Source organism: Neophocaena asiaeorientalis, unplaced genomic scaffold, assembly GCF_003031525.2.
Source record: "Neophocaena asiaeorientalis asiaeorientalis breed wild unplaced genomic scaffold, Neophocaena_asiaeorientalis_V1.1 scaffold114, whole genome shotgun sequence".
NCBI classification, from domain to species: domain Eukaryota; kingdom Metazoa; phylum Chordata; class Mammalia; order Artiodactyla; family Phocoenidae; genus Neophocaena; species Neophocaena asiaeorientalis.
The window spans coordinates 12,004,968-12,017,797 of NW_020173116.1; the positions used below are offsets into that span (position 1 = coordinate 12,004,968).

Genomic DNA, 12,830 nt, shown 5'->3' on the forward strand with positions numbered 1-12,830 from the left:
ATAGCACAGGGAACTCTACTCAATGCTCTGTGGTGGCCTAAATGGGAAGGAAATCCAAAAATGAGGGGATATATGTATACGTACAGCTGATTCACTTCACTGTACAGCAGAAACTAACACAACGTTGTAAAGCAACTATACCCCAATTAAAAAAAAAAAAAAAGTGCCGTAAGCATATCTGTTGCCAGAGGGCATATGTGAAAGGTACCTTCACCTCTAACCTGTCACTTCCTGTCCCTCACAGCTCAGGGGCATGCGATGGTGGAGGTCTGGGCTACAGAAAGCTGCATTCTGAGCTCTATCGTAAGTACAGGGTGGTCAGGATGATGGGGGTGGGGATCCATCTAGCGAAGTGCTGCTCTTGAAGGGCACATCTGGAATATCACAGACGAGGCTGCGTTCACTTTCCTGGCAAGTACAGTGAGCTGAGGCAGGTGTCCTTCTAGGGCATTCTACACTGTGGACCAGAACCCCCATCTGTGCTGGTCTCTTTGGCCATAATTCATTCTCCTATGTGGGGTCATCCTTTCCCCCGCAAGAAAGCCACTGCTCTTTTCCTCTTTTTCCTGCATCTACCCCTGTAAGGGAAGACCTTGCCAGTGATTCAAAGGTGATGTGACTTTCTAAATGAGGATGGCCTCGCAGGGGATCCCAAGAGATTTCTTATCCTCACTTATATTCTGACATAGTGGAAACTTCTCTCGTTTAAGAGGATCAGTCCCTACATATATATTCAAGTTTAATTTCTGGCTGGGTGTCCCTCTGGTAGAGCCACTCATTACATAAGAAAAAAGAAATATTCCCCGAATCTCTATTTTCTTTCTTTTATGTAGAGACCATTAACAAAATTTCATATGCATACCTTTAAGCTTCTAACTGGACCATAACTGGTTGCTTTGCTATTACTCTATTCTTCTTCTTTCTTTATTAATTAATTTTTATTGAAGTACAGTTGCTTTACAATGTTGTGTTAGCTTCTACTGCACAGCAAAATGAATCAGCCATACGTATATATCCCCTCCCTTTTGGATTTCCTTCCCATTTAGGACACCACAGTGCATTAAGTAGAGTTCCCTGTGCTGTACAGTATATCTCCATAAGTTGTCTATTTTATACATAGTATCAGTAGTGTATATGTGTCAATCCCAATCCCCCAGTTCCTACTCTATTCTTCTTTAATATTTGTCTTTGCCTTCTTAATTATCCCTGAACATTCTTTTCCTAAAACGTACAATTCTTGCTCAAAGCTAATATCCATTACCTGTGAAAAAGCGACAAAATGAGTGAGAAGAGTGTCACTTGCATTTAGAAAAGCCAACTCCCATGCTCTTTCTAATATGACCCAATTGCACCTGATTTTGTTCAAAATGCCACAGTTTATCATTCGTTCTAGTTGTTATAGCAACAGAAAGAGCATGGATGACCTGAGTTCAGATCCCAACCCAGGGTCACAGTATCTGGGTGACTTTAAGAATACTTCTTAGCCTTTGCTTTCCGATCTGCAAGATGTAATAACATGTGGACATGTTTAGGGATAAAAATGAGAACCTGTAACATTGTTGGCTCTCAAACTGTAGCTGCTGTTATTATTACCAGCCAGCCCAGCCTCCTCACCATGCTGCAGACAAGACTCTCCTTTCTCCAGTCTGTGCCATTGCTCCGTCCCCATCTCTGATGCTTCTCTGTGCACACTCTCCCCCAGAGCAGAGCTCTCCACTAGAACACGGTTCTCAACCAGGGGAGGGGGGATTGTGCCCCAGAGGACATCTGGCAATGTCCGGAGACATTTTTCTTTGTTATAACCGGGGGGGATTTCGGCAGCTAGTGGCATCAGGTGAGTAGAGGTCAGGGATGTTGCCGAACACACTACAATGTACGGGACAGCGCTCCCGATGAAGATTACCAGGAATTACCAGCCCAAACGGCAATCGTGCTGAGGTTGAGAAACCCTCAGAATCACGTGGGGAGTTCCCTCCAGGTGTGGTCACTGAAGGATTCTGATATGCCATATGGAAGTAGGGCAGAATAAGCCAGAAGGTTTAGCATCATTGACCCATAACAAGATGAGATCATCTCCTGAATGAAGCTGCCCTGGTTTCTCCAGCCTCTATTGACTGCTCTTTCCTTTGGTCTGATGGTACCAACCAGCAGAATAGCTTCTAAGAATGTCACTGGGCTTTGATTGTCTCCTGTGGGGAGGTTCAGTGAAAGCAGAAGCTTGACTGGGGCGTGAGATGCTCCATGAAAGTGAATTTACCTCTCTTTTCTGTATTCTAAGCCCTTCGGGAACCTGAGGCCAAGTCTGGGGCCACTCTTGGCAATGCAGGGGGTGCTTATTTACAGAGTCGCTCATTGGTTGACTAATACTGAAGAAATAGCTCTTCATTTCACCAGTGGGAGTGGTAAGATGGATTTAGTGACAGGCAATTCAGACTTTCAAAACCACAGCAGTGTATCTCCTGAAAGTAGCAAATAACAAAGCAAAAAAAAGTTCTTGCCTTTCTGAGAACATTTCCTTTCTCAGAAAAAAGGTGTTACAATCACTCTTTCTTGTAAAGCGGTAACTGAAAGCAACGCTTTGTCGTAATCGCTGATTCAGCTGGTCTCTAGAAGACGTTGTGTCTTAGGCACAATTCCTCAGCCTTTCCACCCCCTCCCCATCTCCTTCACTCCTCCCCGCCACACACACACACACACACACACACACACACACACACAATTATTCTTCCCTTTGTGCTGAACAAACACAGTATTTTGCTGTATCTTCAGGATTGATATTTGTTTAAAAATGTATTTTTGCGTCTTTTATACCCCACTCATGTCAAGTTCACCTATAGGCATCCATGCTCTTTTCCCCCTCTTTGTTATAAGGATACACTTTAAAAAGTGCAAGTTTTTTTTCTCAAACTCCTGAGAATTTATTTGGGTAGAATGATCCCTTGTCCCTTCATGTACTACCTTTCTTGTGTCATCATTGATGAAGGATTTTTCTTCTATTGCTTACAAAAATTAAACTATAAAATTTGGAAGTTAGGTAAATCTAAAATCTTTTGTAAAATCACATCAGGTTAAGTATAAATGCTGGATAAAAATGAGAAGCATTCAGATCATAATTTTCAAAAAAAGTGCAAGTTTTAAGATGAACAAATGGTTATGAATTGATATGATAAGAGTGGTTCTTCCATGGAGTAGAAGAAAGATCAGCATTCCTTTCATTCTGTGTTCTTAAATAGTCTGCAGACTTAGAATGAAATTTCAAATATAAACACCTAGGGACTTACCAGTTCTCTTAACAATAATTACCTATAAATGACTACTTCTTAATTTTCCACCTAAATGCATCATTTTTTTCTCCTTTATATTTTGGAGACATTTTCATTTGTCTTCCTTTCCTGGGTCAATTTGTTACGTACCTTTCCTCGTCCTTAGTTTCCCCAAACCTAGAATGTGGAATATGGACAATATTAGTGGTTCTCAAACCTGGCTGCATAGAAGAATCACCTGGAGAGCTTAGAAAAATACATAATGCCCTGCCCCCAGCCCCAGTTGATTCCAGTGGCAGCAGGTGTGAGACCTTTGGGCGGATCTCTTAGATGATTTCCAGCTTTAAAATTCTGTGATCTGACGGAATCAGATCCGTTTTGGTGAGGGCGGTGAAATTGGCAAGTCACTGATCTCAAATGGGATGGGTACGTTGCTATGGTGATTCTCAGGGCCAGTTTAGTTACAGATAGCTAACCTTTGACCCAGCAGTTCTGCTTCTAGGCCTTTATCCTTAAGAGAAAATTCATTTTGTACCAAATATTTAGTTACAAAGATATTGACTTCAGTATTACATAAAATAGAGAAAAATAAAAGTTAACCTAATTAGGGTGTGTTTAAATAAATTACAGTACAGCCATCCAGTGAAACGCTATGCAGACAGTAAAAACAATAATTCTATAGAAAAATATTTTATATCATCAGAAAATGCTCACGAAACTAAGTGAAAAAGTAGGTAATATAATAATCTCATTTTGGGGTTAAATCATATATATGTAAATATCTGTATAATGACATTTGTAAGGTTACAGAACAAAATGATGACAATGGCTATCTCTAGGTATAGGGATTAGAAGTAATTTTGACTTCTTTTTACTTACCTATATTTTTCTAATTTACATATGGTCATTGTATATTATTTCTATAATTTAAAATGTTAGTTTCAAACAATTATTTAATCTGGCTTCTTCAAGATTTACATGTATCCTCCTTAAGGTCTGCTCTATGCCTTTGCTTTCCAAATTGCAAACCGATAGCGCTACAAATCCAGATTTGCTAGGAATACTGAGCTCAAACCAGCAGCAGGAATGGGCTCCACTCTGCGTCTTGCTGTCAGATCACCCAGCAATGGAGGAGATAGATTCCTAGTCAAAATCACAGTGCAAACAGGAGTGACGTAAGTGCTCAAGAAACGTGCAAACGTTTACACAGTGGAGCTAAAGAGGAAGTTCTGAGCTGGGAGGATGCACAGAATCTTCCCAGGCCAAGGGGCATTGGAGAACGAGGTTTTCACGAGGTGGACCCTGCTGCAGAGACGATGGAAACATACGCACGAGGTTGTTTGAGTACATGGCAAATTTGGAAAAAATAGAAGATTTGGGTCTGACTGTCAAGTAGGGAGAGGAATATGTAAGTGTTGAAGGGGGAAGTCCCAATCCTTACTCTACCTTTGGGCAAATTAGGGAAAGGAGGTTCCTCTTCTGACCGGACTCAGACTCAGCCCAGACCAGGGAACCCATTTGGTGATTAGAGCATGGGCTGGATTTCAGTTTCCACATGCTCCATCCCCTGGGCACACTTGTGCAGCATACAACCTGAGCAACTTTTCCTACAGCAACACGATGAGGTAAAGCTACAGAAGCTCAAAGAAGGTAAATAATTTCTTCAAAACCCACAGCTCATCTGGAACAGGGACACACATCCAGAGAGAAGACCCTTAAGCAATGAACTTGGACATTATTGTAAGGACTGTGTGACCCATCGCTGGGTTTTGAGGAAGGCACTAAATTGAGTTCACTAAGACTAGGGCACACGTGGAGGATCGTTAGGAAGCTATTGCAATAGTCCCGGTGAGATGATGAAGGTCTGAATTGGGCCATGTGGTGAGTGAGGAAAGAGGTGGCTGTACACAGTGCATATTGTGTAGGCGGCATGAAGAAATTTGCAGGTAGGGTGACGTGAGGAGGTGCGAGACCTCGACATGGATCTTGACCATCAGCATCTGTTCATAGTCGTGATGCCAGAATATTGGCTCTCTGTGCACCAATGTCAAAGAGAAGCATGGAGTCAGAGTCTGGACGAAAGAGAGAGTAGCTTTATTCTTTGCCGGGCAAAGAGAGAACACAGTAGGCAGGCACCTCAAGGACTGTGCCCTCCTCCCCTGCGGAGTAGGGAAAGGTTTTTATAGCTGGAGCTCGTAGTCTGGGGTAGGTGATAAGCCTCAGAATAATGAAGGTCTTACCTTTTTTTCTTTTCTTCTGTAAATTCATGGCCAAAGCTGGTGGCAGGAGGTTTAGCAACTGGGTCTGGTGTCCCTGAAGTTATCGGCCCGTGACCTTCTTTCTGCAATGAAGAGTGCTACAAGGGAGAGTAGGGGAAGAAGAATGCCAGGTGCAGGGTATAATTCATATGGAGTCAGAGAGTAATTAGCTCCGTGAAGGACACATCTAGCTACAAGTGTTTGTTAGTAGTAACAGCTAAAGAATAACCCAGATTGCTTAACCCTTTCAGGCCTGTTTATGCTGTTTCCCCAGCCTGTTCATTGTTTCCTTATTTTCCTTATTTATCAGAAAAGAAAAAAGTCTCGTTTCTATTTTTGCTGCAACATTTGAAGTGGGAATCCGTGAGTGTCCCTGGAGAAAGCAGTAAGGACAGATCTTTAGACGATGACTGCATTAAACTGTGGGGCTGGCGAGAGGCATCAGTGAAGCATCCAAAATGCACCATCAGGGTGACAAGAGGGGGACCCAGAGGGGAGGGAGGTGTCACGGAGGCCATGGGTGGCGTTTCGAAGAGGAAGTTGTCAGAGTGTCAAGCGGCCCCAGTGGAGAATAGAATGTAAACCAGGAGATTTTCGGGTACTTTTGAACTAGCAGTGCAAGCAGTACTGCAGAATCAGACTCTGTGGGTCCAAGGAGTAGGTGTGCGGCGGGGGTGGTGAAGGCTGGAGCAGAGCCTTCTTCTCTAAGAACGTGGGCAGGGAAAGGAAGGAGAGAGGGGGTAGCAGTTTCATGGGAACGTGAATAATATAAGGGAAGGCTTTAGTTATGGTGGGGAGCCCAGAACATCGTAGACACTGGGTGGAGGAAGCCGGTAGAGGCAGCTGTAAGAATGACACAGGGAGAACCTTTGAGAGGTAAGACTGCATCTGGGCTGGGGGTTGAGAGAGCAAATTGAAAAGAGGCCTCCTTCTCAAGGAGGATGGAGAATATGGGTGAAGAGTCCGGGAAATTTTGAGTTGGGAAAGAGATATTACGTCAGACGGTGTCCCTTTTCTCAGTGGCTAGGGGATGGGACCAGTGGTTCATAGCGAGGTTTTCCATGATGAATTTTCAAGCCAAACAGAAGGTCTAAAATATGCTATGGGAACGTAAGGGAAAGGAGCCTTGGGTGAATAGAAGGGTGGGTCAGGACTGTGGCAGGCCTCCCACTGCAGTAGGGTAACTGTGGATTTGTTAATTTTATGAGGAGAGAAACTCTATTCATCCTGCTGATAAAGAGAAATTAATGTTTATCTCACCAGTCCATTTCTACGCTATCACACAGCACCTGGCCAGAGCAGGGGCTCCGTAAATACCTGCTCAATGGATACTTTCCATAATTGTGCTGAGCAGTAAAATGAGGTTAGCACTGCCAGCGTTATTTAGTAACCAGTGGAGAAAACAAGATTAGGGAAGATGCAGGACCAGAAGGTAACCGCACCCTGCGTCCACCACCAAATGCAAGTCCCTTTGTTGTTGACGCCAGTGACCTTCCCCTTGTCACTCTCAAATGAATAGAGGGAGATATGGTGCCCTGAGGTCACAGAAACTTCCCACTTTCTCTTTTTTGTCAGTTTCCTCTCCTGAATCCGGTCCACCCAGCGAAGTGCAATCCATCAGGTACACAGACAATGCCTGTCAATCGGGGGGCTTCCCCTGTACAGGTGACCTTGGCCTGGGATGGGTGGAGGCCCAGACCTGCTCTGGCTCAGCCCCTATCCTGTGCCTGCTCTTCATTAGAGGCTTCAGTTGCTCTCTGCAGCAAGATTTTTCCCCTTTGGTTTTTAGTTCATCTTTAATTTCTGTCCTCCAGTTTCATACCAATCCATTCGCGTTGGCCTCATCACGACCCTCCTCCACCACCGCGTTTCTCTTCCGCTCTTTGAAGGCTGAAGACCTTTTCCCTGCCTGGAATCTGTGTGTTGATTCTCCGGCTTCTGGCTGGAACATCTCTCTGGGAACCGGTGGCCTCAGCGATGTATGTGGCTGATGTTCCCTTGAGCAAGTCTTACATGAAAATTTATGAATCTCATTTCTGGTAACGGGTGTTCTCGCTCTTACTTTCCCTGTGTTGGGTGACACATTTCCAAGGCCACTTTGGGGGTGTAATCTCCCTGATCATGTGTCCTGAGTGGCCCTTGCTGAGACTTTTCTAGAAATTGCCTGTTTCCTTCAGCCTCATCTCTGGATAAGGTGTCTGGCTTTCTCTCCAGCTCTTTCAACCCATACTTCCACCCCCATTTCACCCTTCTGAACTCCTCTCAAGGCCATCAGCTTCCCTGGCCCATCTGGAGGCTGTGTTTTGGAATTTATATGCCTTAGAATAGGCAAAGAAAAAAAAAAAGGAAAATTCTTTGTTACCTGTTCGGCTAAAAAGCAAAAAGTACACATACATCATGACACCAGAAAGGGACAATTTCAAACCCAGGGTATTGAGAAATAGCAGAGGATCGCTCTGAATCTGAGACCAAAGATTCTTGTCATTGTGTTTAGGTGGCTGGTGACTTTCCCTGCAGGAGGGAGGGGCTCATTTCTTGGGCCATGCTATTTTCTCTGTGAGCGTTTTCCTCTCCCAGAGCAGAAAGGCTGTGGAGGAATGATTCACACGGCTGGCGAATCCGTGACATTTCTGCGGGGCTGCCGGCCCTGGGAACGGGCGCTGCCTGGTGAAAATAAGGCAGGTTGGGCCAGTGAAACCATGCTTTAGGGGCCAACTGCAGGGCTGTCTTAGTGGAAACTCAGAGCTTTGAAAGGTCATCCATGGCAGACCCCTGGGCAGGCTTAGAAACTACATTCCCCTCTGAATGAGACAGAAATGCAGAGTGAAGTAACCTCTATGCTCCATGCCCGCGAAAATCAGACTGGGGGTGGATTGCGGCCACTCTGGGACATGGGTCTTTCAAATCTGGTAACACGTAGCCACGTCTGTATTAGTCAGCTCAGGCTCCATAACAAAATACCACAGATCAGGGCGTTCAAACAACAGGAGTTTTTTTCCTCACGGTCCTGGAGGCTGCAAGTCCAGGATCAAGGTGCTGGCGGGATTGGTTACTCCTGAGGCCTCACTCTGTGGCATGCATATGGCAACCTTCTCCCTGTGTCCCCTGGGTCCTCCAGGGTCCTTCCTCTGTGCACCCATCCCTGGCATCTCTCTTCTAGCAGGGACCCCAGTCATAGTGGGTTAGGGCCCTGCCATGTGATTTCATTTAAGCTTATGAAACCATAAAGGCCTTATCTCTCAAGACAGCTACATTCCAAGGTACACTCAGGGTCGGGGGGTGAGGACTCCAACCTAGGAATTTTGGGGGGGAGGGACACAATTCAGCCAGAATACCATTAGTGAAATCAAGAGCGTGGGCTTTAGTAGCGGCAAAAAATTTCACAGTGGAAAATGCTGGCCCCAACCTCGAGCTTGTGGGATGGAAACCACCCTCTCCTATGGTTCTGTCTCCCCTTGAGGACATTATGCTCAGTGAAATAAGCCCGTCGCAAAGGGACAAAACTGATTTCACTTACACGAGGAACCTAGAGGAATCAGATCCATAGAGACAGAAAGTAAAGGGTGGGTGCCGGGGGAGGGATCTGGGGAGTTATTAGTTAAGGGGGACAGAGTTTCAGTTTTGCAAGATGAAAATAGTTCTGGAGATGGTTGGTGGTGATGGCTGTACCACAATGTGAATGTATTTAAAGCCACGGGACCTACACTAAGCGATGGGTTAAAGTGGTCAGTTTTACGTTATGTGTATTTGATCACGATAATAAGAAAGAGTGGTGCTGAGGCCGGAGACCTGAGTTTCAGCCCCTGTCCCCCTTTCCCCACCCACACCGTCATTTTATTTCATTAAGATGCAGGGTTTTGACCTACAAAGTTGGGGTGACTTTTCTTACTAGGTGATCAAAGGGGACAGTGAAGCTAAGGTTCTCAGCGAAGCCTTTGAGCTGTAATGAGCCTTCAGCCCAGGAGAGCCGAGGATGGTAAGGGCGATGGAAGGACAGAAAATGTCATGTTCCAGTGGACGGTGGTGTTTCCTTTGGAGGGATTTGTTTGTGGCTGGAGTAGCAAGAACCGAGCACCCTGCCTGGGCTCAGGGAACGAAGGGGACTCCTTATCACGTTGGAGCCTCTGGACCTGGGAGTCTCCCCCAGAAAGCGTCAAGGGAGTCCTATTTGAAAGAGCCTGTCGCTTTATCACATACAGCAAAGCCAAGCAAATGCAGGGCAACGTGCCAGAGCCGCAGGGAACTGCCAGCCTCTCAGCTCTGGCCTCTGCCACTGCCCAGCTGGATCCTTGCTCAGACCCCGCTGGCTGCCCGGCCAGTCCTGAGGCCACAGCCACGCACTAGACCTTGGCCTCATGCCTGGATACTCACGGCCTTTCCCAGACACCTTGCCGCCCCCAGACTGGGCTCAGTGAGGCTCCCCAGCCCTGGCTCCCCTCCTGCCACCCCGAGGGGGTCCACTTCCTGAGCCCTGAACTGCTTCACTGTCCTAGCCTCGGCTGATGTCTGCTACTGTCACCCCTTCCACAGTTCCCTAAAAGTTAGCCCAGGGCCTAGACACTCAATAAAACCTTTATTGGGACACAAAGGCATTTAATTGCCCTTCATAAGAGTACAACCCAGAGCGTCCACTTGGTAGTAGAGGAGTGCTTTCTAAATGTGGGTGTCGAGCAGAATCAAGCACCTGTGGGGTCTTCTTCACCCTTCCCATCTCCAGGCTCTGCTGTAGGGGTCTGGTGGATCCTGACCTACACCGAAGTTTGAGTATTATTGCCCCCAAGGGAGACCTTCCTGGGGAAGGGAGGGAGAGGCTGGACTGCAGAGCCGCGTTGCTCTGAGATCCACAGCGCTATGAGGCTTTCCCCTCTATGAGGCTTTCCCCTTCCCCCGCCGGGTACGCAGGCCTCTCACTGTTGTGGCCCCTCCCGCTGCGGAGCACAGACTCCGGACGCGCAGGCGCAGCGGCCATGGCTCACGGGCCCAGCCGCTCCGCGGCATGAGGGATCTTCCTGGAACCAGAGCACGAGCCCGTGTACCCTGCATCGGCAGGCGGACTCTCAACCACTGCACCGCCAGGGAAGCCCCTGGGGCATTTTCTTGATGGCAGCACTGCGAGAAGTTCAGGTGAGCACTGGTCCCTCACCTGTGGTCAGGCCTCCCCAGACCCCCTTCAGATCACGTTCAGCCTGGTAGAGGCTCCCCCCAACACCAAGTACTGCTGCCCATCCAACTTCCCGTCTCCATCCAGGGCTGTGCTGTGCCCGGCCTGCTAGCTGCACATGGGTTGGTCCAGTGGAAAACCTCTAGTTTTCTCCTCCCCACACGCTCGCCCTGCCCTCTCTCACCCATCAACTTTCTTATGCTTCCCGACGTTGCTGGTTTGACAACTTGACTCACATTTTCCTTATTATCCTTTTGGGTATCCTGGCTGGAACTAACAATGCGACTGCTTTGGGTACACTGTAGGAGGCTGCTTTGGGGACTGATTCCCAAAAGCACACTCCCGTGGCCGCACATGTGGCCCTGAGCGCCCCTGCGTGGCGTGTAACATTTGTCTTTGCCTCCGTTTGCCATCCAGTTTGTGCTCCATTTCTTTCTTCTCCTTTACAGCAAAATTCCCTGGAGTAGTTCTATATACTTACTGTCTTTAATTCCTTTGCTCCCACTCTTCTCAAAATATTCTAAATAGGTTTTCATACCTACTATTCTACAAACACCAGCTTCTCATTGCTGCCGTGGCATCTATGTTGTTAAGCCAGTGATTTGTTTCCCGGTGCTCATTGGAACCGCCTGCAGCGTTGGCGTGATGAATCATTCCTTCCTCTTTGAAATATTTCTCACCTAGTTTTTAAACTCCAAACACCCCTGGTTTTCTTCCCATCGAACTGGTCTCTCTTTCTCTCTCTCCATTGCTAGTTCTTATTGTACCCAGCCTCTCAGCACAGGAGGGACCCAGGGCTCATTCTGCCTTCTTTCCATCTGGGTGATCGCATCTAGATTTTCTTCTCTCTCTCTCTCTCTGTCTCTCTCTGTCTCTCTCTCTGTCTCTCTCTGTCTCTGTCTCTGTCTCTGTCTCTGTCTCTCTCTCTCTCTCTCTCTGTCTCTCTCTCTCTCTCTCTCTCTCTCTCCTGTGGTAAGAACTATTAACAAGAGATCTACCTTACTATATTTTTCTGAACACAGTACGGTATTGTGAACTATAGACACAATGCTTCACAGCAGGTCTCTAGAACTTATTCATCTTGCATAATTGAAACTTTAGACCCATTGAACAGCCAGCCCCTTTCCCCCCTCTCCCCAGACCTTAGCCACCACCATTGTACTTTCTGTTTCTATGAGTTTGACTGTTTTAGAAAGTGGAATCATGCAGTGTTTTTTCTTCTGTGACTGGTTTATTTCACTTACCGTAATTTCGTCCAGGTCTGTCTGTGTTGTCACATATGCCAGGATTTCCTTGTTTTTTGAAGCGGAGTCATATCCCGTCGAATGTATGAACCACATTTTCTTCCTCAGTCATGTGTTGGTGAATATTTGGGTGGCTCCATTTCCTGACTTATGGTTAATGCTGCAATGAACATGGGAGTGCAGATGTCTCTTTAGGATCCTGATTCCAATGCTTTTGAACACACACCCCAAAGTGTGATCGATGGATCATATGGTAGACAAGTGGGACTACATCAAGTTAAAACCTTTTGCACAGCAAAAGAAACAATCAGCAGAGTGAAAAGGCAACCTATGGAATGGGAGAAACTATTTGAAAACCATATATCTGATAAGGAGTTAATATCCAAAATATATAAGGAATTCCAACAGTTACCATTCCATTGTTAGTAGACATCCTTCACCCCTAAATTCTTCAGAGAGCATTCTTTGTAGCTCCTGGACTTAACCGAGACCTGATTCTCCTCTGAGGACACCAAGTCTCCCGTGGGGTTTCTTCGTCTCCCCTCTTCGTGTCTCTGAGAGGAGAAGGCAGGGGTCTTTGCATTCGTTGCCATTTCCAAACAACCACGCATTGCACTTAGTGTTCTCACTTCTCCTAGCATTTCTTTCCAACTCACTGTGTCCTGCCTGGGCTACCCTCACCAGCTCTGAAGTCACTTTAAATGATGTCATTAGTGACTGCACTGGTTGCTGATGGGAACTTCTCCATCTTTAACCTCTTTTACTTTCCTGTGTGGGTGCCAGTCCCCCTCCTGCCCATCGGGAGTCATGCGTCCCAGAACTCCTTCCTTGTCCCTTGCAGTTCTTCCTCTGTTCTTTCCTCCTGAAGGGACCTGGATTATCCCCATGACTTGAGTACAATTTG

At 46.5% G+C, this 12,830-nt stretch overlaps 1 protein-coding gene across 3 annotated transcripts in view; it reads left to right on the top strand.

Annotated features, from left to right (window-relative positions):
- The first annotated feature begins 6,300 nt into the window (after window positions 1–6,300).
- The window catches only part of IL1RL1 (interleukin 1 receptor like 1), a 43,244-nt gene continuing 36,714 nt past the window's right edge, over window positions 6,301–12,830 (top strand). For 2 of the 3 annotated variants that reach the window (XM_024743818.1, XM_024743824.1), the window contains exon 1: window positions 10,510–10,645. The gene's annotated coding sequence lies outside the window, so the exon portion shown is untranslated. Of the gene's footprint in view, window positions 6,398–10,509; window positions 10,646–12,830 lie in introns of those variants that run through there. The other variant, XM_024743820.1, reaches the window with a different exon arrangement.